The sequence below is a fragment of the Eptesicus fuscus genome, chromosome 3 (genome assembly GCF_027574615.1).
Source record: "Eptesicus fuscus isolate TK198812 chromosome 3, DD_ASM_mEF_20220401, whole genome shotgun sequence".
Taxonomy (NCBI): Eukaryota; Metazoa; Chordata; class Mammalia; order Chiroptera; family Vespertilionidae; genus Eptesicus; species Eptesicus fuscus.
The window spans coordinates 77424475-77449111 of record NC_072475.1 but is presented as its reverse complement, the minus strand read 5'-3'; positions in this window follow the sequence as shown (position 1 = coordinate 77449111).

Genomic DNA, 24637 nt, shown 5'->3' with positions numbered 1-24637 from the left:
TTAACCATTGCCTGTTTAAACTTTCTTATGTTTCACTAGGAGCCCAGTGCACGAAATTCGTGCACGGGAAAGATCCCTAGGCCTGGCCAGCGATCAAGGCCGATCTGTGGGGCTGCTGGCATCTGCCTTGGCTGGCCTGGGGCTTGCAGGCTGGGGGAAGATTCTGTTGAGCACCTGCCCCCTGGTGGTCAGTGTGCATCATAACGACCGGTCATTCTGCTGTTAGGTCAATTTGCATATTAGGCTTTTATTATATAGGATAACCTCCCATTTAGAAGCACTAAAGCTACAACTGGTCCTCCACATGGAACAGCAAATGGAGGGCACTACATCTATTTTCTGTGGACCTGTAGACCACCCACTTCCAATGGGACCCTGCCTGCCACCCCGAACTATGACCCCTTTGCCAGCAGAAAGCAACCAGAAAGACATGGTGTCCCCTGTGCCCAATAGCAGTTGGGGTTTCCTAATCAGAGGGAGGACTGAAACAGGAATTTAGGGGAATATGGCAGGCTTAGGCAAATTTTTTTAAATTTAATAAATCTTTATTGTTCAGATTATTATAATTGTTCCTCTTTTTCCCCCCCATAGCTTCCCTCTACCAGGTTCCAATCCCTCCCTCTGCCCTTACCTCCCCACCACTGTCCTCATCCAGAGGTGTACACTTTTTGTCCAGTCTCTTCCCGTACCCCCCACTCCCCTTTTCCCCCAAGAATTGTCAGTCCACTCCCTTTCTATGCCCCTGATTCTATTATATTTACCAGTTAATACTATTCATCAGATTTTTTATTCCCTTGGTTTTTAGATTCACTTGTTGATAGATACATATTTGTTGTTCATGATTTTTATCTTTATCTTTTTCTTCTTCTTCCTCTTCTTAAAGAATACCTTTCAGCATTTCATATAATTCTGGTTTGGTGGTGATGAACTCCTTTAGCTTTTTCTTATCTGTGAAGCTCTTTATCTGACCTTCAATTCTGAATGATAGCTTTGCTGGGTAGAGTAATCTTGGTTGTAGGTTCTTGCTATTCATCACTTTGAATATTTCTTGCCATTCCTGTCTGGCCTGCATAGTTTCTGTTGAGAAATCAGCTGACGATCGTATGGGTGCTCCCTTGTAGGTAACTAACTGTTTTTCTCTTGCTGTGTTTAATATTCTCTCTTTGTCTTTTGCTCTTGGCATTTTAATTATGATGTGTTTTGGTGTGGTCCTCTTTGGATTCCTTTTGTTTGGGGTCTGTGCACTTCCTGGACTTGTAAGTCTATTTCTTTCACTAGGTGGGGTAAGTTTTCAGTCACTATTTATTCAAATAGGTTTTCAGTATCTTGCTCTGTCTCTTCTTCTGGCACCCCCATAATTCTGATGTTGGTATGCTTGAAGTTGTCCCAGAGGCTTCTTACACTATCTTCAACTTTTTAGATTCTTTTTTCTTTTTGCTTTTCAGGTTGAGTGTTTTTTGCTTCTTTGTATTTCAAATCTTTCACTTGGTTCTTGCAATCCTCTAGTCTGCTTTTAGGTCTCTGTATATTATTTTTTATTTTAGTCAGTGTATGCTTAATTTCTAGTTGATCCTTTTTCATGTCTTCAAGGATCTTGTTAAATTTATTGGCCCTTTCTAGGAAATTCTTGAAAAACCTTATAACCGTGGTTTTGAACTCTATATCCACTTGTTTACTTTCCTCCATTTCCTTCATTTGTGACCTGCCTCTTTGTCTCCACATTTTGGTTGCTTCCCTCAGTTGATGGAGTGGCTTTGTGTGCTAGGTGTCCTATAGGGCCCAGTGGCTCAGCCTCCCCTGTTATCTGAGGTGGGCACTCTTGGTGTGCCCCTTTGTGGGCTGTGTGTGCAGTCTTGTTGTAGTTAAGCTTAGACTGTTGTTGGTATCACTGGGGAGAGTTGACCTCCAGGCCAATTGGCTGTGAGGATCAGCTGTGTCTCCACTGGGAGAGCTTCTGTGCTCAGCTTGGGCGGAGTCTCATGGCTGAGCAGACAGCCTTGGTTTCCTGTAAGCCCCACCCTACGAGGTCCCTGTGTCTCAGTGTCCCATAGCAATGGCTGCATGCACCTCTGAGAGAAGGCTGCCTTGAGTTTCACCTGTTGCCAGACAGTCCAGTTCCTCCTCGACTGAGTCTGGGTATTCAAAGTCTCACCTGGAACTGGATTTCAGTGCAGTCGGGAGGTTTTGTTTCCCTCCTGAATGAGACAGCTAGTCGCGTGCTTGCTGCCCACCCTCTCCATGTTCCACGAGTAAGCCAGCTGCGTATTCAGGTCTCTGCACCTGTCCTCCACAGCTCCTCTGGGTCTCAGTGTCGTTTTATCTTTCCTTCTAGTTGTAGAATTTCCACTCAGCCAGTTTTCTGGTGGTTCTGGACGATGTCTGCTCTGTCTTCGAGCTGCAGTTTTGAAATTATTGTGTGAGGCAGCAGTATAGGTATTTACCTATGCTGCCATCTTGGTTTTCTTGGCTTAGGCAATTTTTAGAATTGGGATCCATGGAAAAACACAGGGCTACAGACTGGGAGAAGGTACATTTCCATAAGAAAAGAAAGCCAGGTGCAGTTACATTTCCATAAGACAAGGAAGCAGCAACAGGTATCTTTCCATTAGACAAGGGAGCTGGAAGTAGTCAAGAAAGATCTATATTTATAAAGTAAAGAAGGAGGAAGAAACCCAGAAGGATGAAAAGACTATGAGGGAGGAGGGCATCAGGAATCACTATAATAACCAATTCGAAAGGGAATATTGACCAATCAGAGGAGATGTAAGGACACAGGAAATACAGCCTTTATAAAACATGAAAACAGGAAGTCAGTGGGACCCTTTTCCCCTCCCCACATGGGAGTCTATGCTTGTTCTTCAATAAATCTCCACTTTTGCTATACTACCCTCTGTCCATGGATTCATTCTTTGACCCCGGCAGACAAAGAATCTGGATTCTAGTCCAAAAATTCCATTTCACTACTAGGCCAGGCATCAATCTAATGTAAGCATTTGCTCAATGTGCAGATAGAATTACCAAGCTTAATCTGACCTCTAGTGGCACTTTGTAATAATGAGCACACTTGAAATCCACTTGGCTTTGCAGTGGGAATTCATGTTAAAACTGTAAAATGGCTTAGAGATGATCTGTTTGGCCACCTTCTCACCCACTGCCCACTCTAAGTTGAGGACACTGAAGTCCAGAAATGTTGGGTGAATTGATCAAGGTTGGAGAGTTAATTGACGGTAAAATCAGTAATGAAAGCATCCAGGTTTTTAGATTTCCATCATGAGAGTGCCATCAGAGAAAAACCAATGTGCAAACATGTAAAAATGTTGGTAAGGATAAGCTTAGATATATAAACTTCATGGCTTTCTGAATAATGGGATTCAACTAATGAAAAAGCATCAAAGCATTTTAGCTTAATATCTGACTATTTTAGCTCAAAATATTTGAAGTAATCTGAGTCAAAATTACTGACTTCACTTTAGCCCTACTTAAATGTGAAGTTCTTTGATGATTTTCTTTTTGAATCAGCTGTTAAAACAATTGTCAAAGAATGGGATAAGTCTAATGATTTAATCAGATCAACATTCAATCATCCAGTGCAATACTCAGTTCCAGAACTTGGGAATGTTTAAATTGGGCCAAGATGTAAATGTTTTCTGTGTACTCAATTCCAGAATCTTTAATTAAATTGCAGGCAGTACAAAGTAATGAAAAGAATGCAGCCTTCAAGTTTCATCAGAGCTGGGTTAGAATCCTGACGCATGTGTATTAATTTCTGTTGCTGCTGTAACCCATTGCCACAAACCCAGTGGCTTAAAACAACACAAATTTATTCTCCTACATTTCTGGAGGTTAGCATTCCAAAATGAGTCTTAAGGAACAACAAGGTGTGGGCAGGGCTGGTTCCTTCTGTAGGCTCCAGGGGAGAATCCACTCCTTGCCTAGTCCACTTCTGGAAGTTGCTGGCATTCTTTGGCTCCTGGCTACATCACCCCAGTCTCTGCCTCTGTGGTCATACCACCTTCTTCTTTTATGTAGTCAAATTTCCCTCTGATAAGGATGCTCGCAATTGCATTTAGAGGACATTGGATAGTCCAAGTTAATTTTTGCAAGATTCTTAATTTAATTTTGCCATATATATAAAATAGAGAAATATGCTAATTAACTGGGACACCACAACGGGTCAACCAGACAGGAGGAGGTTGTGCACGCAGCGTTGGGGGCAGGCCAGCAGAGGTTTCCGTGCACCTGCGCTGGGGGAGGCCTGATCAGCAGTGGCCAAGGCTGCTTCAAGGGCCAGAGAGGGAGGCAGAGCCGGACCGGTGACTTGAGTTGGCCAGCGCCGCGCAATTTCAAATCTCACGCTGGGCTCCTAGTATAAAACAATATTCACAGGTTCAAGGTATTAGGACATAGACATATTTTAGGGCCATTATTCAACCCATCACATTCTCTTACCAGCTGTGTGATCTTGGTCTAATCATCTTAACCTTCCCTACAGATTTGGTTGTGAGGATTAAAATAGAGGGTAAATAAAATGTATCTAGTAGGTTGCCTGATACTCAATAGATGCTCAGCAATATTTTCTTTTGTCCCTTAGTTTAATCAGGAGATGAAATCTCTCACAGCAGGTTATGTACATGGAAAGAATATTTACATTTAGTGTAGTCCAAGATCTGGTTTTGGAAGTGGGGTTGACATTTGGTGAATGAGATGGACACCAAAAATCCCTGAAACATCCTGTTTCTCAGCCCAGAGTTGCCCTAATGACAGGCTCCTCTCTCCAGCCTCAGATGGTTCATCTTTCATTCTAATTTTGGAAACTTGGGGTACTTTTCTTGACCCATTGTCCTTCTGCTAGTTTGCATAGATAAAAAGTTTCATTGCTGGTAATTAAATTTATTGTCATTTAAAATAATTATGCCCTGTGGCAATCAATGAACAAGTCTACCAGATGGCCCATAAAGTGCGTGCTAAATGGAATGAGTATTATATTTCAGTTTACCCTGTTTTACAGTTTCTGCTCTGCCGTGGGCTTGTTCTACCTGGGAGAGACACTTTAAAAATATGCTATTAAAAAAAATACTATTGCGTTTTGCCCTCTATGTTTTGCCTTCCTCATCTTTTTTATCATTCCTCTTCAACAGAGATTTAGAGAGAATGGGTGTAGTAGGATTCCACTGCTTTGATTAATTCATTGACAGTCACTCCTGGAAGCCTTACTCTGGAAATCTCCCCTGATGATGCCATAAACTACAGGCTGTGACCCGGCTGTCATCAAGCTGAATGGGACCTTCAGAAGTCTTTTTGGGCAGCATAGTATTCACAGTTTTGAAGTTGTGTACCTTCAGCATAGTATTCACAGTTTTGAAGTTGTGTACCTTGAAAACACTCTGTAGGCAATACTAGTATGTACCACTCTGTAAGCCAACTACAGCATGTATGGTTTTAGACATTTCTGGGACCTGCTTGCTCCCCAAAGGAATTTTTCCAGGGCAGAAACTGACATCTGAGGGAAAAGTGAAGAAAGGCTGATATTTACTGCTCTTTAAAAAGTTTCCCCAGCCTAATGAAAACATATTTCTTACCTTAAAGTCCTGGATATTTAGAGTGTTGCAGATTTGATTAGAGTTGTCTCCCAATGGGTCAAGGAAAGTAACTGACTGGCTTTTGACTGTAGGCAAGTCACCGAAAGTACCCAGATCCTATCCATAGAATGCAAGAAGTGAAGCTAGGTGGTCTGCAAAACATTTCAATCAAACATTATGTGAGTCTATGTTTTAATAGTTTGTCAGTGGAAAAGGTAACTTTTGGCTGATGGGGGAAAAACATAATAAATTTTGGGAAGGTCAGGATAGGCAGGTGGAATGACCTTGAGAGAAGGGAGGGAAGGAGACAGAGCAGCTCATAGGACCTGCACTGGTGGCTCTTGCCTAGAATTAAGTTCTTTGAGCCACATCTGTCTTCCCTTTGCTCTGCTTTATTTTTCATCTTTATCAGCTTGTGCTGAAGATATCCCCAGCTCAAACATTATTTGATTCCTCATTACTGCATTTCCTTTGGACTTCTGTGCAAGTACATCCCAGACAGCACCAGAGCCACACTTATTTGTTAGCAACAGCTTCTATATCTCCTGTCAATTCTCTGTGATCTAGTATTATTTGTGTGTGTGCTGCAGGGCAGCAGGAATTCCTGGCAAGACCTAAATACTCTAAAGGTAGAGTTTTAAACAGTAAATACTGTAAACACAAAAAAAAATTTTACCAGACATCGCTAAGTCGACATGTTCAGAATTGCAATTCTAGCCCTGGGCCGAACGGGTGCCTGAAGGTATTGGTTTTCCATAGCTAAATGGGTATTCTGCCCCAGGAGAGGTAGAGTTTTTTTCCAACCACAAAAGCCTGAACAGACCTGCAATTACAGACCCAGGGAAAAGCCTGCTCCCATTGCAGATTATTGGGAAGCCAGAGCTGCATTTGCCTCTCAATCCACTAGATGGAGGTAGAGGAACATAGGAAAGAAATCACCTTGGGCTGCTAATCAAGTTGACAGTAGAAGCTAAGGGGGAAGCTGAACTGTCATTAGGTAAGATCTACAGGTAAAATTGATGGATTTCTTACTCTCAAACAGTAGTGGGGATTATTGGCTTGAGGCATAAGGCTGTAAAACCTTTTGAATTGATGCAAAGTCTGTTTCTTCTTGACCATCAAACAGCACTTGCCACCTTTGCCTGATGTTGGCATCTTTCAGCTTTTTACAGCTGGATCTATTGACTGGCTTCACTTTGAGCTCATGCCAGCCCAGAGTCCTGAGGAAACGCTGCCAGCAGCAGGAAGGATGGCAGCTGCCTCCGAGCAGGTGCCTTTGATCAGCAGAGTTGAGGTCATATATTGAAGGGCTAGCATTTCCATCTTCTCAGGTGGGACTGGTTTCTGCCTTTTCACCAAGATTCATAGAGTGAAGGACTTATCAAATGGGGAAGGAATGTAGATGCTGGTTCAGGCAACAAATGGCAATGATATTGGAATATCGACCAAGACTAGATTCAGGTGGTCACACACAACTGGTGAGATACTTAATTTAAACCCTAGTATCCCAACTTCCTTCTTTCCTCTTCCCTTCTGTCCTCCTCCCTTTCTCTTTCACTCTCACACACCTCTCTTTCTTTGCCCCTTCTCTCCCTTTCCCCACCCCTCCCTTTCTCTTCCTCTTGTTTACTGATTAGCAGGTCCTGAATTTGGAACCTGAAGGGTGCATCCTTGATACCTTTCCAGCTTTGGATTCTCTGTTTTCTCTCTAGTTTTAGCTTGTCCAGAATTCTTCTACTCAGTCCTGGTGTGGAATTCCACCTGTGACAAGCCTTGCTACCCAGTCCTCCATCCTTTGCTTGGGATGGAGGACTGGGTAGTCCAAGCAACATGAACAGCTACATAAATAAAGCTGACCACTGCCTTGCCTCGTCCATATGCTGTTCCTGGAATGTACCTCCTAATGTGGACCATTGTCTGGGTCACATCTGAGCCTTTTAATGAAATGTAGGGTCAAACACCCCCCTGCCCGGGGAGTGGAAAGAGGAGGAGGAGGGAGGAAAGGAAGCAGGTAGAGTAGTAACATTTTATTTTCTATTTCCAGGTCATAACCTCAGGGGGATGACACATCAAAAAGATGACTTTTTGGTGCCATTTTATTTTTTAAAATGTCTGTGAAGTTTGCATTATAGTAAAATGCATCCATGTTTATTTTAATATATTATAATGTATTTAATTGCATTGATATTGTGCAAAATTGCTCTAAGAGGATGCATCATGTTTATCTGTGACTTTGCTTCCTTGTGGCCACAGCAATAGTTACGCCTTGCATCTGAGAGTCCCAGTTAAGGTTGGCTGGCACGGTGGTAAAGACCTTAGGTTTGGAGTCAGACTGAGCTGGGTTTGTCTCAGTTACTAGAGAGTAGTGGTTGTGTATCCTTAGGCACAACCAGGCCTCTCTCAGCCTCATTTTCCCATCCATACGTAGGAATAATTGTGAATAAACACATGGGCTTATTGTGAGGATTAAATAATGGACTGTGCCCCAGAGGATAGCATCGCGGCAGATACAGAGCAAGCACACGTAATACACATCCTTTATCATTGTTCTGAACAAGCCGTTTGAATACAACATGCAGCCATCATTTGTCCTCATTTGTTGCATGTGAACCTGGCCCTGTCTTTTCAAGAGTACAGAGTTAAAATATGGCTTCTGATAATGCAGAGGAAACCCAGGCAATATCAGGGGTGCTTTCATACTGTTCCTTGTAATGGTTTGTGCCTCTTTCAGGAAGGCAACCTATAGAGATAAAACATTTTCAGTTTAGAGAAAGGAGTGGGAGTGGGGTGAGGACAGGGCTTATTTTTCACTCCCATAGCTCAGCCGTTTGGCTCTGAAATGAATGGGTGACTCAGCAGTTGGCAGCTAGTTGATGCCGTAAGGTTTTAAGGAGCCTGGACAAGACAGCATTTCAAGGAAGACAAAAGAGTAGCAGTTGGCTCGGGCTCTAGAACTCAGTTTTTAAGTTTGTTTCCTGACCTCCTGCAATGACTATACTCCCTTTATCACTCTTCTCTCCCAAGCAAAGCAGGGATAAAAGCCCTATAGGGTTCAAGGACCAGCTAATTCTTCATGTTGACTCAATAGATTTGGGGAGAGGATCTGAGAAATGGTCATCTTAAACGATCTCTTGGACAGAACTTGTTAATATAGGGGAAGGAGGGAGATAGGTTTTGGCTCCAACCTGGTGCCAGTTTGTGCAGTGGAGAGTGGAGAGATACTGCCTGCTTCAAACACCAGGATCACCCAGGCACCTCCTACATTTAAGGCATTGCCTCCCATTCCCTTGGACAGACAGGAATTTAAAACCCTCGCCTGGCACCAAGTACTTTGCATGTGAATGGGAGAAATAGCGTATATTCATGCAGCACTATATTTAATACAATCACCGATGTGAGCTCCCTTAGCACAAGGACTCTCAATCAAATAATTAGTTCAGCTAACAAAGTACTTGCATGGTCTGCAGCAACATGCTGTGGATTTGATTCTACAAGATACGGCTCTTGCACTTACAATCTCAGCCTAGTTGAAAGGAGACACAATACACATGATATGATACACTAGCTCTGCCTGAGGAGTTGAGGTGGGGAGGCAGTGTGTGTGTGTGTGTGTGTGTGTGTGTGTGTGTGGCCTTGCCTTTGAGTGTCTGGACAGAGTCCTGTCTCAGGAAGGTATGTGGTTGTTTCAAGCAAATTCAAAGTAGAATTTGAAGAAGAGTTCTGGTACTGCTGAGGATTGGGCCTGGAAATAGAAAATAAAACGTTACTGCTCAAGCCATTTTATACTTTAAAATCTAAAAGAAGGCTTGAAGATCTCTGTGACTTACTGGTTGACATATTTTGGGAGAAGGAATAGTTTATAATGTTTCCAAGGTCAATAACTGGGTGCTCACCAGAACCACGAAAGGAGAACAGAGGAAATAATTCTAGCTTTGAGAGTAAGGTCAATTTAGAGATTGCAGTTAACTTTGAGATGTATTTTCTCAGTAAATATTAAGGACTACAGGGTGGGGCAAAGAGAGGTTTATAGTTGTTCATATGGAAAATAATACAATAATAATATAAGAATAAACTGTTTTACATACAACTCTAAACCTACTTTGGCCCCACCTGTAAATTAGTAGCTAAGGCTGTTAGAAATTTATTAGTAGGCCTTTATTGTCTATACCCACTGACGAAAGTATATTTGGGAAGAGTGATCAGCGTATGTTAGAAAGCAGGTTAGATGGAATTAAAGGTATTTTTCAACATATACTAACAGGGATATAAATCAAGATACTTGAAATGCTAATTAAATGAATAAAATGAGAAGAATTAAGAATAATTAAAGTAATGGTCTCTCTGAAGTCCGTTGTGACAGAAATCATTAATTTTCCCAACTATTCTTGGCTTTATTTCTTGAAAGTCCCTCAAGTCTGTCTGTTGGTCCTCAATCATATTTATCTGGTTTGATTCGAGTTTTCTTTCTTCATCTTCTGGGTTAACAGGAGGGAGCTGGCTTTCCTCCTTGCTGCCAGCCTCATAAGTCCATCCGGCCTCCTTGCTGTTAGCTGGTCATTTCAAAGGACACATCCCCATATCACACCCTTCGTTTGAACTCAACTACTGGTTCTCTTTCTTCGATAGCCTCTTATTGCTCTGTTAGATTCTGATAGTCACCCTTTTCACAGCTGACCTTGTGCTCTAGATAGTTGTAAACACATTGATCTCCCCACATTAAGGTACTATTTGAACTGAGGGATGCCTTATTCATTTCTATTTTTCTTGTCTAGCACCGTATCTTTCTCACATTCGGTTCTCAATAAGTATGGGTTTGTTAAGGACTTAATCGTGTCCCCACAACATTTGTATGTTGACGGCTAACTTCTAACGGGACTATATCGGGAGACAGGGTATTTAAGGAGATAATTAAGGTTAAATGAGGTCATATGGGTGGAGTTCTAACCCAATAGGACTAGCGTCCAGGTAAGAACAGAAAGAGGTACCAGAATGCTCTGTGTCTCCATGCGCATGCACAGAGACAAGGCTCTCTGAGGACACAGTGAGAAGCCACTGTCTGCAAGCTGGGGAATTTCACAAGAAACCAACCCGCCCAGCCTCCAAATGGTGAGAACACACATTTCTATTGTTTAAGCTGCCGGCATGTTGCTGTGGCAGCCTGAGATGACTAAGTCAGGCCTGAATTAGGCAGAGGTGGTGGGTTGTCTGTAGCAGCCATCTGCCAGGAAAAAGTCTAGGGTACTTGGTGGTGCAGATCGTCTCAAAGTCTCTGCGAGAAAACGGAGCCACAAGAACGTGAATCTTTGCCTGTGGACCGGAGGCTGCTATGAGAGATTTATCCCCTAAGAAGCATTCAAGAGAATATTCAGGTATTTTAAAGAAATGCACTGTATAATAGGGCCGTACTTTTCTTGCACAAACTGCTGGCATGTGCTGAGGACCCAAGGGACATTGATGTTGTCAGAGGGAAGAGCAAAGGAGGAATTGCTGGAGATCCGAGAACGTGTCTATCTAGACCAGGACTCATGGGTTTTATGGGCTCATGAATGAAGCCTGAGGCATCAGATTTTGATTTAAGATTATCCACCGGGAAGCAAATTTTGTTTGAACTTTGCTTAAACCTTCCTGAGCAAAGAGATCCTTCAGACATGCACTGTGAACTCCCGTGTATGGCCCCACGGGACTGCGGGATGGATGTTTCACACAATTTACTGCGAGCGTCCACTGGACACACACCGCTGTGCGCGCCCAGCAGAACGGCATCTGAAGAGGGGTAATCTGGCCTCCTGTGTTCTGTTTGGTTGCTGCTCCCTAGTTACTCTGTGAATTAAGATAGAAGTAAAATAAGAGATTTAGGATTTAAAAAACAACAAGGGCAAGGGCCTTCATTAAGCTGCCTCACAAGCAGTGAACATTCAACCAAAAGGAGTGGGGAGTTTCAAAGTTGCCTCTCACGTTCAGGGCTGCCATGCTTTTAACTTCTGCTATGCATTTCCTCATCTAACGTCCTCCATCAGCTTGGTCAAACTATGAATGTGTTTGTGACGGAGCTCACTTGGGTACGAGGACAATGAGCTCACTTGGGTACGAGGACAATGCTTCTTCAGATGCGCAGGATATAGTTTGACGAGTGCGTTCTCGTCATGTATCTCATTGGATTTATACAGTGACTACATCATGTTTCAAGTTAATGTAAGGACAGGAACCATTTTATTGAATTCACTTCCCACTGCTACACAGCCCAGCACGTTCCACATTTAGTCCCCAATGGTTCATTCAATGATTATGGTAGGTTTTAGAGAAATAAAAATTCTAGGCATCTTTCAGATGAAAGGCCAAACATATCCCATAGAGATGTCTTTATAAAACATCTGAACTGTAGGGGACTCAGAGAGTTACAAAAGCACATGGTTTAATACTGGCCCTTTTGTTTCATGATTTTGTTATTTGTTGAATTTTGCTTTGATTTTTTACTTCAAATTGTATCTCTTTTAAACAACTCAGTGTTATGTTTAAAGGGTGTTTGATCTTTTGTCAATTAGAAATTCTCAGAAAAGTAGAACCTATGCAATTATTTTATGTGGTAGATAATTGAGAAGTTTGAACAAACAAAAATTAGTTTCAAAGAGGACATACAGAAGGCCAAGAGACATAGGGAAACATGCTCAAAGTCACTAATCATCCGAGAGATGCAAATCAAAACGACAATGAGGTACCATCTCACACCTGTCAGAATGGCTATCATCAACAAATCAACAAAAGACAAGTCCTGGCGAGGATGCTGAGAAAAAGGAACCCTCGTGCACTGCTGGTGGGAATGCAGACTGGTTCAGCCACTCTGGAAAACAATATGAAGTTTCCTCAAAAAATTAAAAATGGAACTGCCATTTGACCCAGTGATCCCACCTCTAGGAATATATCCTAAGAAATCAGAAACACCAATCAGAAAGGTCAGATGCACCCCTATGTTCATAGCAGCACAATTTACAATAGCTAAGATTTGGAAACAACCTAAGTGCCCATCAGCAGATGAGTGGATTAAAAAATGGTGGTACATCTACACAGTGGTATACTATGCTGTTGTGAAAAAGGAATTTTTACCATTTGCAACAGCATGGTTGGACATGGAGCGCATTATGCCAAGCGAAATAAGCCAGTCAGAGAAAGATAAATATCACATGATCTCACTCATTTGTGGAATATAATGAACAACATAAATTGATGAACAAAAATAGATCCAAAGACAGAGAAGCATTGAACAGACTGTCAAACCTCAGAGAGTAGGGGGGTGAAGGATAAGAGAGCAACCAAATGACTTGTATGCATGCATATGGGCATGGCCCATGGACACAGACAGTCGAGGGGTGAGGGCATATTCTGTGGGGCAGGAACAGCCGGGGAGAGATCAATGGGGGAAAAAAGGAGACATATGTAATACTTTAAACAATAAATAATTAAAAAAGAATTAGGATTAGACTCTTTTTATGGTTTACTGAGTTACATTAAATAGTGGTGATGCTATCAGTTTCTTTATGTCAATAATCCCATTTCAGTTCATTGTTGTTGTTTTTTTGTTTGAAATTTAGCTTAAATTGAAACCTATTTCATTAGAGTTGTAGATTATAACAATATATATGGAAGATACCATGGTCATGACTAAGCCCATCTCTGAAAGTAAAAAATAATTTATTTTTACATAATTTTACATAGTCTCTTTACATTTTATCATATTACAAGAGGAGAATTATTGGAAAAAATAGAAAAGTATACTATGATTTTTCTTACTATTGTCTATTAAAACTGGAGCTATATTCTAAAGCCTATGAATGAACATGAAATATGAATCACAACCATGTTGGCTTATTTTATTAGCCATTAAATATATTTTTTCTTTTTGTTCAGAATTTGGTTGAATGCTAGGGAAAAGAAACACCCGCACACAACCATGAGTTAGTTGAATTTTATAACTCAATTAAAATGTGATTAATATCATTGGTAGGAGCATGTCTATGGTGTTATAACAATTTATGAGCACTTCTGCAATCCATATTTCTTGTCTTCACTAACAATGCCTACATGTTCTGATGGTTGAATAAAAAGTATTTGAAGAAAGGAGAGAGAAAAGTTTGCCATTGCTATTATTGCTGCTTGACCTTCCTGCTCAATTACACTTCAAGTTCAATGATACCATCAAAGAAGCTAAAAATAGCTCTGTTTAGGTAGGAGGCAACCTAAAAAAGTGTGTGGATATCAGAACCAGGCAAAAGAAAAGGGTATGATTGCTACTGCCCAGATGGCCACCAGATGGCAGTGTGCCTCAAGGAATGGGGGAAGAGGCTCTTCTGCTCTGGAGCTGCTGGAAATCTTGCACAAACACTACCTGCTCTAAGCCAGAGGCAGGGATGAAGATCTGAAATTGTTCAAATATTTCAAACCTTTCAGAAAACCTTGCAAAAACAGCCTCTTGCCAGCCGCACGTACTTAATTGCTCACATTGAATTTTGGATGATTCTGAATGAAATATTTATTTATTAGATTGCAGATCTCTTCAGAACTACCCTCCCCAGAATGAAACTCAACATGTGGAACACAGCAGGTGTGTGGGTGTATGTGTTTTGTGTGTGTGTGTGTGTGTGTGTGTGTGTGTGACCTTCTTCTTCTTTTCTCTCTTTTGAGGTGACCTCATTACTCCAGTGGTTTCAATCTCATCTACACCCCGATGATAACCCACAGATCTATCTGCGACCTACTCAAACACCTCCGTTTTAGTATGTTTCACACACATCTTTAATTCCGCTAACTTAACTTCGATGCCTGATACTCCACAACCTACTTCTTTTACAGTGTTTGCCAGTTTGTCATCTAACCAGTCCCTAAAACTAACAATCTGGAAGCCATTTTTACACTCTTTTCTCTTCCTCACTCTTGCTATCCATACCATCTTAGGGTGTTTTGATTCTCTCTGCCTTCAAGTTTTTTACTACTATGCCCCCTTTTTGCTTGATCCTAGTCCCTGATCCTGCACTGAGATTCTGACATAATCCCTGTGAATGCATTTATGTTCTCTTCTTGTTTATTCTTTGCATCCAGAGTGACCTTTAGCATGTAAATCAGATGGCGAGACTTTGGCTTTACCCCATCTCTGCCAGTCTGCTCAGTCTCCATGAACTAGTCACACTGACTCTTTAATTCTTGTTTTGTTCTTTCCAACTTCAAAGCCTTGGATCATGGTGTTACCACTATTTGGGATGTTATTCCTTCCCTCTTTCTCCAACTAGTGCCTTACCTTTCAAAGCTCACCTTAAATGTCACTTGCTCAGGAGGCCTTCCCTAACCCAGAAGACCAGGTTAGGCCTTCCTGTTAGATCACATGCTACTTGCCCTGTGTTGTACTTATCACACTTGTGATCACTGTTCACTGTTCCCTGCCAGACTATCAGTGCCATGAGGGAAGAGACCACAACTGTCTTTATCCAACACTGTATCTTCTGTATCTAGCACAGTGCCTGCGATATAGTTGCCATTCACTGCATATTTATTAACTGGATGACCTCACCAATGGAAATATTTGTGAGAATTGAATGAATGAGTTAATTATTATACATGATTTAATTATTTTTAGTGGTGGCTTTTAGTAGAGTATTTTGGGTGGTGTAGGGATGGAGTAGGCATACTTTAAGACTGTACTGTAAAGGGAGGCTGTGGGGCATAGTTAGAAAACTATATTTTTTCTGGTATGTTTCCTACATCTATAATCCTTTTACAGTGGAAGGGGAAGTCTGCTCCTAATCCTGGGGGATGGGGCAGGAAGGAAGTCACTCTTGAGGATAAGCACATGGTTGGCTCACCATTTTATTTTACTGAATTTGTCATTTGTGTTAAGAATACTAGTGATACCATGAAATCCTGGACAGGTAGCTCAGTTGGTTTGACTATTGTCCTAATATGCCAAGGCAATCTCCAGTCAGGGCACAATGAATACATGAATAATTAAAGCAACAAATCAATCTCTCTCTCTCTCTCTCTCTCTCTCTCTCTCTCTCTCTCTCTCTTTTTTTTCCTCTCTATAATCAATAAATTTTAAAAAAGAAAAGCAATATGATAGAGAAAGACCCTTTGCATCTTTTCCTATAGGAATTAACAGGAAGAACATAGTATATTTGGAAATTCTAGAGTAGCACCTTCCAATAGGACTTTCTGTGGTAATGGAAATATATTATAGTCTCTGCATATGTACTGTGGTATCCTCTTCTCAAATGTGGTTTTGAACACTTGAAATTTAGAAAAAGAAAATTAGGAAGTGAATTTTAAAATTTTGTTTCATTTAAGGGAAGTTATATTTAAATTTCAATAGCCCTGTGTGGCTAGTGACTACTGTGTTGGATTGTACTAGAGGATGTGGATTTTGCTAAGATGCAGATGACTGAATGCAGCAAATGTTTTGTTCTGGAGTATCTTTCATTACAAGGAATCTGAGTTATGGATTTGACATTCTTTTATTTATACTGATGCTCCCTTTCCAACAAGCATGTAAAATCATATCTTTCTGGAAAAGAAGTAAGATGTGGATGTTTTCTAAATAGAAAAACATGCTATTTTATAAGTATGGATTCCTCTCATTCTTAGAGTGTATCAACTTCTAATTCAATGTAGCAGCTTTCATTTCCCATCAGATAAAAACAGATGCCTCAAAACTATTCCAAAAGTCACTTTCAGAAAGCAGTTGGTAGAAATATCATCCTGCCTCCTGGGATAGCAAATAGTAAGACTTTGAAATAAAACAGGAGCTACGCTACTTCTGGAATTCCAGTTAGTGTTGCTGTCGAACCCCTTGATGCTTTTATGACATGTTTCATGACATCAAAACACTTTACAAAATTGAATTCATGTCTCCAACACTTGTTCAGGTTCACTCAGTTGGAGAGAACAATACTTTCTACTTAATCTTTTTTCATGTAGAGAGTAGATGAAAAGTATATATATACATAACCTTTTTCTGTGTGTGCCTAATGCACAAGAGAGAAATTCTAGCCTGTGTTAGAGCATCATACCAGGGTAAAGGGACAAGGCAGCACATGGCTGGAGGAGCCTGTGGCTTTGAATGACCCAGGCTTTACCCACCTCTGATGACAGCTAAGGAAATTGTCAACTCAATGCAACTATAGCCTGTTTGTCACACTGTGGTTGGGAAGCTCTGTTGACTTGGTACTCATGAGTGCAGGACAATGCTTCCTAAAATTTAATGTACATGAGTCTACTGGACATGTCATTAAAGAGCAGTAGCTCTTTAATTCAGTAGCTCTGCAAGTGGACCCGAGATCCTGCATTTCTAACAAGGTCCTAAGTGATGCTAATGCTGCAGGTACAGGTGCTAGGACATAAATTCAATTTACATGTTGGGGTCAGTTTTGCATTGAAAAGTATTATTGTATCTCTTTTTATGAATTTTATTTTCCAGTTACAGTAGACATTCAATATTATTTCATTTTCAGATGTACAGCATAGTGGTTAGACAATTATATAATTTATAAAGCTACCTCCCCCACCCAATAATTCAAGTACTCACCTGTCACCATACATAGTTATTATAATACTAGAGGCCCAGGGCACGAAATTCGTGCACGGGGTTCCCTGGGCCCAACCTGCACCCTCTACAATCCAGGAGCTCTCAGAGGATATCCTACTGATGGCTTAGGCCCACTCCCCATGGTTCTCTGCTCTCTGTGGGGCCTGGAGGTTTCCCTGCAGCCATGGAGATGAAGCCCCCATGCCCTGCTGTCGCTCTCTGCCTGCTGCCGCCATGTGCCATGTGAAGGAAGCCCCAATGCCCTGCAGTTGGCTCTGTCTGCCGGGCCTGGGGGCTTCCCAGACATGGACACACTAAGGAAGCCCCCATGCCCTGTTGTCCAGGCTCTGTCTGCAGGGCCTGGGGGTGTTCCCACTGCCACTGCCCACTAAGGAAGCCCCCAAGCCCTGCTGTCTGGGCTCTGTCTGCCATGTCTGGGGACTTCCCTGCCACTGCCCCACTAAGGAAGCCGCCATGCCCGGCTTTGCAGGGCCTGGTGGCTTCCCGGCTGCCAAGATCAGAAAGCAGCCATGCCCTGCTCTGCTGGCACTGGAGTCTTCCCAATCGCCGCGGCGACCATCGGGAAGATACCATGCCCTGCTCCTCCTCCGGCTCCGTGTGTGCAGGGCCTGGCATCGTCCAGATCGCCCTGGCGACAGGCCCTGCTCTTCCACCGGCTCCATGTGTGCAGGGCCTGGCGTCTATCTGTGAGTCTGTTTCTACTTAGTTTGTTTATTTATTTTGTTCTTGAGATGTTATATATATGTGAAATCATATAGTATTGATCTTTCTCTGTTTGGCTTATTTCACTGAGCACAATACCATCAATACTGTTGCAAATGGTAAGATTAATTATTTTTTATGGCTGAGTAATATTCCATTGTATACATGTACTACAATTTCTTTATCAACTCATCTGTTGATGGGCATATGGGTTTCTTCCATTACTTGGCCATTGAAAGTAATGCTGCAATGAGCATAGGTGTGCCTATATTTTTTCAAATTAGTGTTTTGGGTTTCTTAAGAAATATTTCCAGAAGTGGAATCTCTGGGTCATAAGGCCGATCCATTTTTAATTTTTTGAGATAACCCCATACTGTTTTCTATAATGGCTGTACAAATCTGCATTCCTACCAACAATGTACAAGGGTTCCCTCTTTAGCATATACTTGCCAGCACTTATTGTTTGTGGTTTTACAGATAGCCATTCTGATAGGTGTAAAGTGATATTTCATTGTGGTTTTAATTTGCATTTTTTGATGATTAGTAACATTGAGCCTCTTTTCATATGCTGCCTGGCCATCTTAATGTCCCCTTTGGAGAAGTGTCTATTAAGGTCCCCTGCCCATAAAACTTACTATTAAATTCTCCCAACTATGATACTGTGTTATCAGTCCAGGTGAGAGTCAATGAAAACATTGATTCAAACTATTTCCTAGGGCTGGAAAAACAGCTCAGTACATACTGATAGGTAGTTGGTGGCCATGTGTCTACATTATCACTGGAAAGCAGTAGACAGATGAAAATAGCATGCTCATAAGAAGGCAAACACAAATTATTAGCTCATTTCAAAAGGCCATAACTGATGGTTTGGTTGGAGGAATTATGGGAATAACTCTGGACTAGAAATTGGGAGACCAGCCCTGACTGGCTAATTTACTATCGGGAAGGCATTACATTTCTTTGATTCTCAATTCTTCATCTTGCAAAAATGGGCTATGTTGTTTGTGGAAGGGTAAACTCCCTTTTACTTTTCGTCTTAATGCAGGTTTGTAGTGTCATGGATGTGTGTGGTGGGCTGCTGGCTACTTCATAACAACCAGCAAGGTGAATTGAGCTATAACTCAGAGAAGTGACTGCTTTGTATGAAAATGTAATAAATTTTAAAATAATAGTAATACTAGGTTTGTGCTTCAGGGTTTTGTAGATTACTTACATTCTAATCTGTGAATTCCATGAGTGTAAGAACACTGAGGTGAGCCCTAGCCAGTTTGGCTCAGTGGATAGAACATCGGCTTGGGGATTGAAAGGTCCCAGGTTTGATTCCAGTCAAGGGCATGTACCCTGGTTGTGGGCACATCTCCAGTAGGAGGTGTGCAGGAGGCAACTGATTGATGTTTCTCTCTCATCGATCTTTCTAACTCTATCCCTCTCCCTTCCTCTCTGTAAAAAATCAATAAAATATATTTAAAAAAAAAACACTGAGGTGAGTGCCAAGTACAGGATGGGTGCTTAACAAATTCTTGATAATAGTGATAATGGAGGTAGAAAGCACCTTGTGACTGTAGCCTAGCGCCAGATACAGAGTAGGTGCACAATAAGCAGTAGCTAAGAGAATGAATGAATGAATGAATGAATGAATGAGGTCAATGATGGACACCGAGTCCTGTAGATTCCTTTTCTCTTTCTGAAGTTGCTTCATCCCCACTGTGATCTCTCAGCGTGTCCATCTTCCAGACTTTCTCTTTTCCCCTCAACACCTGTGAATTTCTAAAATGCTCCCTTGAGTTTGTTTTTGTTTGTTTGTTTTTAATCCTCACCTGAGGATATTTTTCCATTGATTTTTAGAGATTGGAAGGGAAGGAGGGAGAGATGGAGGGAGAGAGAGAGACATTGATTGGTTGCCTTCAGCACGTACCTTGACTGGGAATCGAACCTGCAGTGCTTCAGGTGCATGGGCCAAGGTTCTAACCACTTAGCAATGCTGGCCAGGGTGCACACCCCCTTGTGTTTTATGCACTGGTGGAAAAGGTCTGTCTCCTCTGACCACATTCATGTGACAAATGAGCCTGGACTATTCAGAATTGTCACTTTTCTTCAACTACCAGTAGGATCTATAAAATTAGAACCTGACACCATAACTTCCCAATTAAGATAATGTCTTTTTGCTGAAACCAGTTTGGCTCAGTGGATAGAGCATCGGTCTGCGGACTGAAAGGTCCCAGGTTTGATTCCGGTCAAGGGCATGCACATTGGTTGCAGACACATCCCCGGTGGGGTGTGTGCAGGAGAGAGCTGGTCGATGTTTCTCTCTCATCGATGTTTCTAGCTCTCTATCCCTCTCCCTCCCTTCTGTGAAAAATCAATAAAATATATTTTAAAAAAGAAGATAATCTCTTTTTTGTTTATACAATAAAACAAATGAAAAAATATTTAGAGCCATGCATTTGCACAGATAAGTGTGAACATTTGAGTCAGCACACACTTGTAGACATTTAAACAGAGATAAATGGGAAGGAAAGTGATCAATGAGAAATGAGGAAGAACTGTCCAGTCTTCATAATCGGAGATTTAAAAATAAATTTTAGGTGATTTTCAGAATGGATTTCATTCTTTCTATCTCCCTCCCCTTAAATAAAAGAACATGACTGTTTTAGTATTTATCTAATAAAAGAGTAATATGTAAATTGACAATCACTCCAACACACAAGATGGCCGCGCCACTGTGGTCAAAGATGGCTGCCCCCATGTGGACACAAGATGGCCACCACAAGATGGCTGGCAGGGGAGGGAGGTTGGGAGGGACCAGGCCTGCAGGGAAGGACAGTTGTGGGGGACAGGCCAGCAGGGGAGAGCAGTTGGGGGAGACCAGGCCAGCAGGGGAGGGCAGTTAGGGGTGACCAGGCCATCAGGGGAGGGCAGTTGGGAAAGGCAGTTGCCTTTCTCTCTACTTGATAGTCCAGACTCCCCCCGTATGAGCCTGGGTCCACAGGGTCTTGCCCGGAACTGGGGTTCAGTGCAGTTGGAACTGGGGTTCAGTGCAGTTGGGAGCTTCCTTCTCCCTCCCACCAGAGAAAGCCAGCCAGGCATTCAGCCACCCTCCCTCTCTGCGCGCGTGTCTCCGTACCTCAGCCCTTTGCAACTCCTCTGATTCTCTGTGAGCTTTTCTCTTTCCTTCTAGTTGTAGAATTTCTACTCACCCAGCTTTCCTGTGGTTCTGGATAATATCCGTTCTGTCTTTTAGTTGTAGTTTTGAAATTGTTGTGTGAGGCAGCAGTTTATTTATTTTTATTTTTTATTTTTTAATTTCTTTATTGATTAAGGTGTCACATATTTGTCCTCATCCCCCCATTCCCATTCCACACCCCTCCCCACGGATGCCCCAACCCCCTGTTGAACTTAACCGTTGGATAGGCTCATATGCATGCACACAAGTCCTTTGGTTGATCTCTCCCCCCTCCTCCCAACCTCCCCTATCCTCCCTCTGAGGCCCGATAGTCCGATCGATGCCTCCTTGTTTCTGGTTCTGTTCTTGCTCCTCAGTCTATGTTGTTCATCATTTCCCCTAGATGAGCGAGATCATATGTCACTAGAGATATTCTTATAAGAACTGAATGTGAGACGAGCAATAATAGTTATGCTGATAGGCAAATGAATCAGTCTGTAGTGAGTTTCTTTCTGGACCAACAGTTCTTTTGAGACCCAATTTCAATGTCCACCAGTTCCTTATGTGTACATGTCAGCACTGACCCCTCTGCTCTGGATGGTGGACAAATGGTGGTAACGGAGGTCCGACTCCCTCTGGTTTGGTCTCGGCCGGACCCAGGGGCACGGCTTCACCCAGACTAAGGGGCACGTGGCCTCACCCAGACCCAAGGGGCGCGTGGCCTCACCCGGGCCCAGGACCCTGCCTCACCCGGATGGATCCAGGGGCACACGGCCTCACCCGGACCCAGGATCCGGCTTCACCCGTACCAAGGGGTGCAAGGCCTCACCCGGACCCAGGGGCACATGGCCTCACCCGGGCCCAGGGACCCAGCCTCATCTGGGTCCAGTGGCGCGTGGTCTCACCCGGACCCAGGGGTGCGTGGCCTCACCCGGGCCCAGGGACCCAGCCTCACCCGGGTCCAGGGGCGCAAGGCCTCACCTGGACCTAGGGGCGCGTGGCCTCACCCGGACCCAGGGGCGCGTGGCCTCTCCCAGACCCAGGGGCGCGTGGCCTCACCAGGACCTAGGTGCGCGAGGCCTCACCCGGATCCAGGGACACATGGTGTGAGGCAGCAGTTTAGGTGCTTACCTATGCCGCCATCTTGGTTTCTCCTCTGTAGGCCATTCTTAAGCCCACTGATTCTGACATTTGAGAAACATGTTTTATATCATCACTCTTCACTAGGCTGCCTAAACAGAAACCTGGGAAAGATTCTAATTCCTTTTCCTTACTTGCCATATTAAATTCACTTGATCAGACCTAGCTCTCCACAATTCTCTTTTCCTCTTTATTTCCACATCCACTGCCTTCAGTCAAGTCCTCCTAATTTTCCTCCTGGGCCATACAGGTGACCTCCAATCAGACATCTGCTTCCTTTCTTACCCCTCCAGTCCAGTCTCCATACTATGACCAGAGTCACCATAAACACGTGGGGTTATGCCCTTCATGGAGAGGTCCCTTATGTGTCCCTGAGTCCATGCTTATAGGCATGATATGTAGATCCTTTCTCCACCGACTCCTCCTAACCTTGCCAGTCTTATTTTTATATCCCCCTGCCATGTATTCTCTTTGCTTATATTCCAGGTCTAATTTCTCAAGTACAATGTGTTCCTTTATTGGTCATACATTTTCTTCTTGTTCTCACTGCTTCACTTTCTTTGTCTTTTTGGCATACTTCTAATGATTCTTCAAGATCCATTTCATAGGTCACCTTTTTTTCTGGAACTTTATATCACTCCCTCCCCGCCCATCTTTTTAGCCTAATTAATTCCTTCATATATTTATTCCCAAGGGACTCTGTACATAGTTCTATTACAGAGCTTATCATAGAATGATTTTCATGAATATATGGGTCTGTTTTCTTCAAGCATTTAAATTATCTGAGGATAAGGATGAGTTTTGTTCATCCTTGTATATCCTGCTCTTGGCACTTAGTAAAATGCTCTATAGTGTATGTTGAATTAAATGTGTTAAACCTTGTTGTTTTTCTCTTTCATATATAATGAAGAAACTGCCACCTATGTATTATAGAAGAAGGGGAGTTCTTGCCCCAGAGCCACAAGCAGTCTAGGCAATGGCCTTAGGAGGTTTTAGGTGGTGCTAAAAACTGACCTTGGTGCAGAGGAAAATAGCAACCTCATCACCTACCCTGAGATTACCTGTTTATCTCCCACCTCAATTGCCTATGAGCTGCTTGAGGGAAAGGGCCATATCTTTTTTTATCTTTGAGTTCCAGATCTGAGCAATATTAGTATTCTACTAGAGGCCCGGTGCACGAAATTCGTGCACTGGGGGTGGGGGTGGGGGGGTGTGCCCCTCAGCCCAATCTGCACCCTCTTCAATCTGGGACCCCTCAGGGGATGTCCAACTTCCAGCAGTCGGACATCCCTCTCACAATCCGGAACCGCTGGCTCCTAACCACTCACCTGCCTGCCTGTGTGATTGTCCCTAACCCCACTGCCTGCCTGCCTGCTCGCCCCTACCTTGATCTCCTGCCAGCCTGATTGCCCCTACCTTGTCCTCCCCTATCAGCCTGATCACCCCAAACTGCCTGTGCCTTGGCCCCCAGTCTGGCCTCCCTCTGGAGGCACCACCCCCATAACCCCAATGCTGCTGCCACTGCAGCTGGTTATGGCTGCCTGAGCCTTGGCCTTTGTAGCCACTGCGGCTTTGTCTGGAAAGATGTCCAGAAGACAACCACTCTAATTAGCATATTATCCTTTTATTAGTATAGATTTGGGGACCATTAAAACCACGCAGAACTTGAAGAAAACACATGGCCCTGGTCAGTTTGGCTTAATGGAGAGAGCATCGGCCTGTGGACTGAAGAGTCCAGGTTTGATTCTGATCAGGGGCACACATGCCTGGGTTTTGGGCTCAATCCCCAGTAGGGGGCCTGTGGGCGGCAGCTGATCAGTGATTCTTTTTTTTTTTTTTAATATATTTTATTGATTTTTCACAGAGAGGAAGGGAGAGGGATAGAGAGCTAGAAACATCGATGAGAGAGAAACATCGACCAGCTGCTTCCTGCACACCCCCCACCAGGATATGTGCCAGCAACCAATGTACATGCCCTTAACCGGAATCGAACCTGGGACCTTCCAGTCCGCAGACCGACGCTCTATCCACTGAGCCAAACCGGTTTCGGCTGATCAGTGATTCTTATCATTGATGTTTCTATCTCTCTCTCCCTCTCCCTTTCTGACATTTTAAAAATATATATTTTTTAAAGAAAACACATGAGCTTCACTTTGGGCTTTGTCATCTTACAATATCCTTTGTGCAGTGTTTTAACTTCCCTCAACTTTCCTTTACCCACCTTTAAAGTGCAATCTATTTTGGGGAAGATGATCAGGAAAGTGATTCCAATGGGTAGAAGTTTTTTTTGGAGGGGATGGGTCATGAAGATATTTAAAAATTGAGCATGGTGATGGTTGTACCACTCTGAATTTACTTTAAAAAACCAGTTCATTGTACACTTTAGGTGACATGTACAGTATATGGATATTTCTCAACAAAGTTGTTCTTTTATTTCTTTTTAAATAAAGACCAGTCTTATAATCA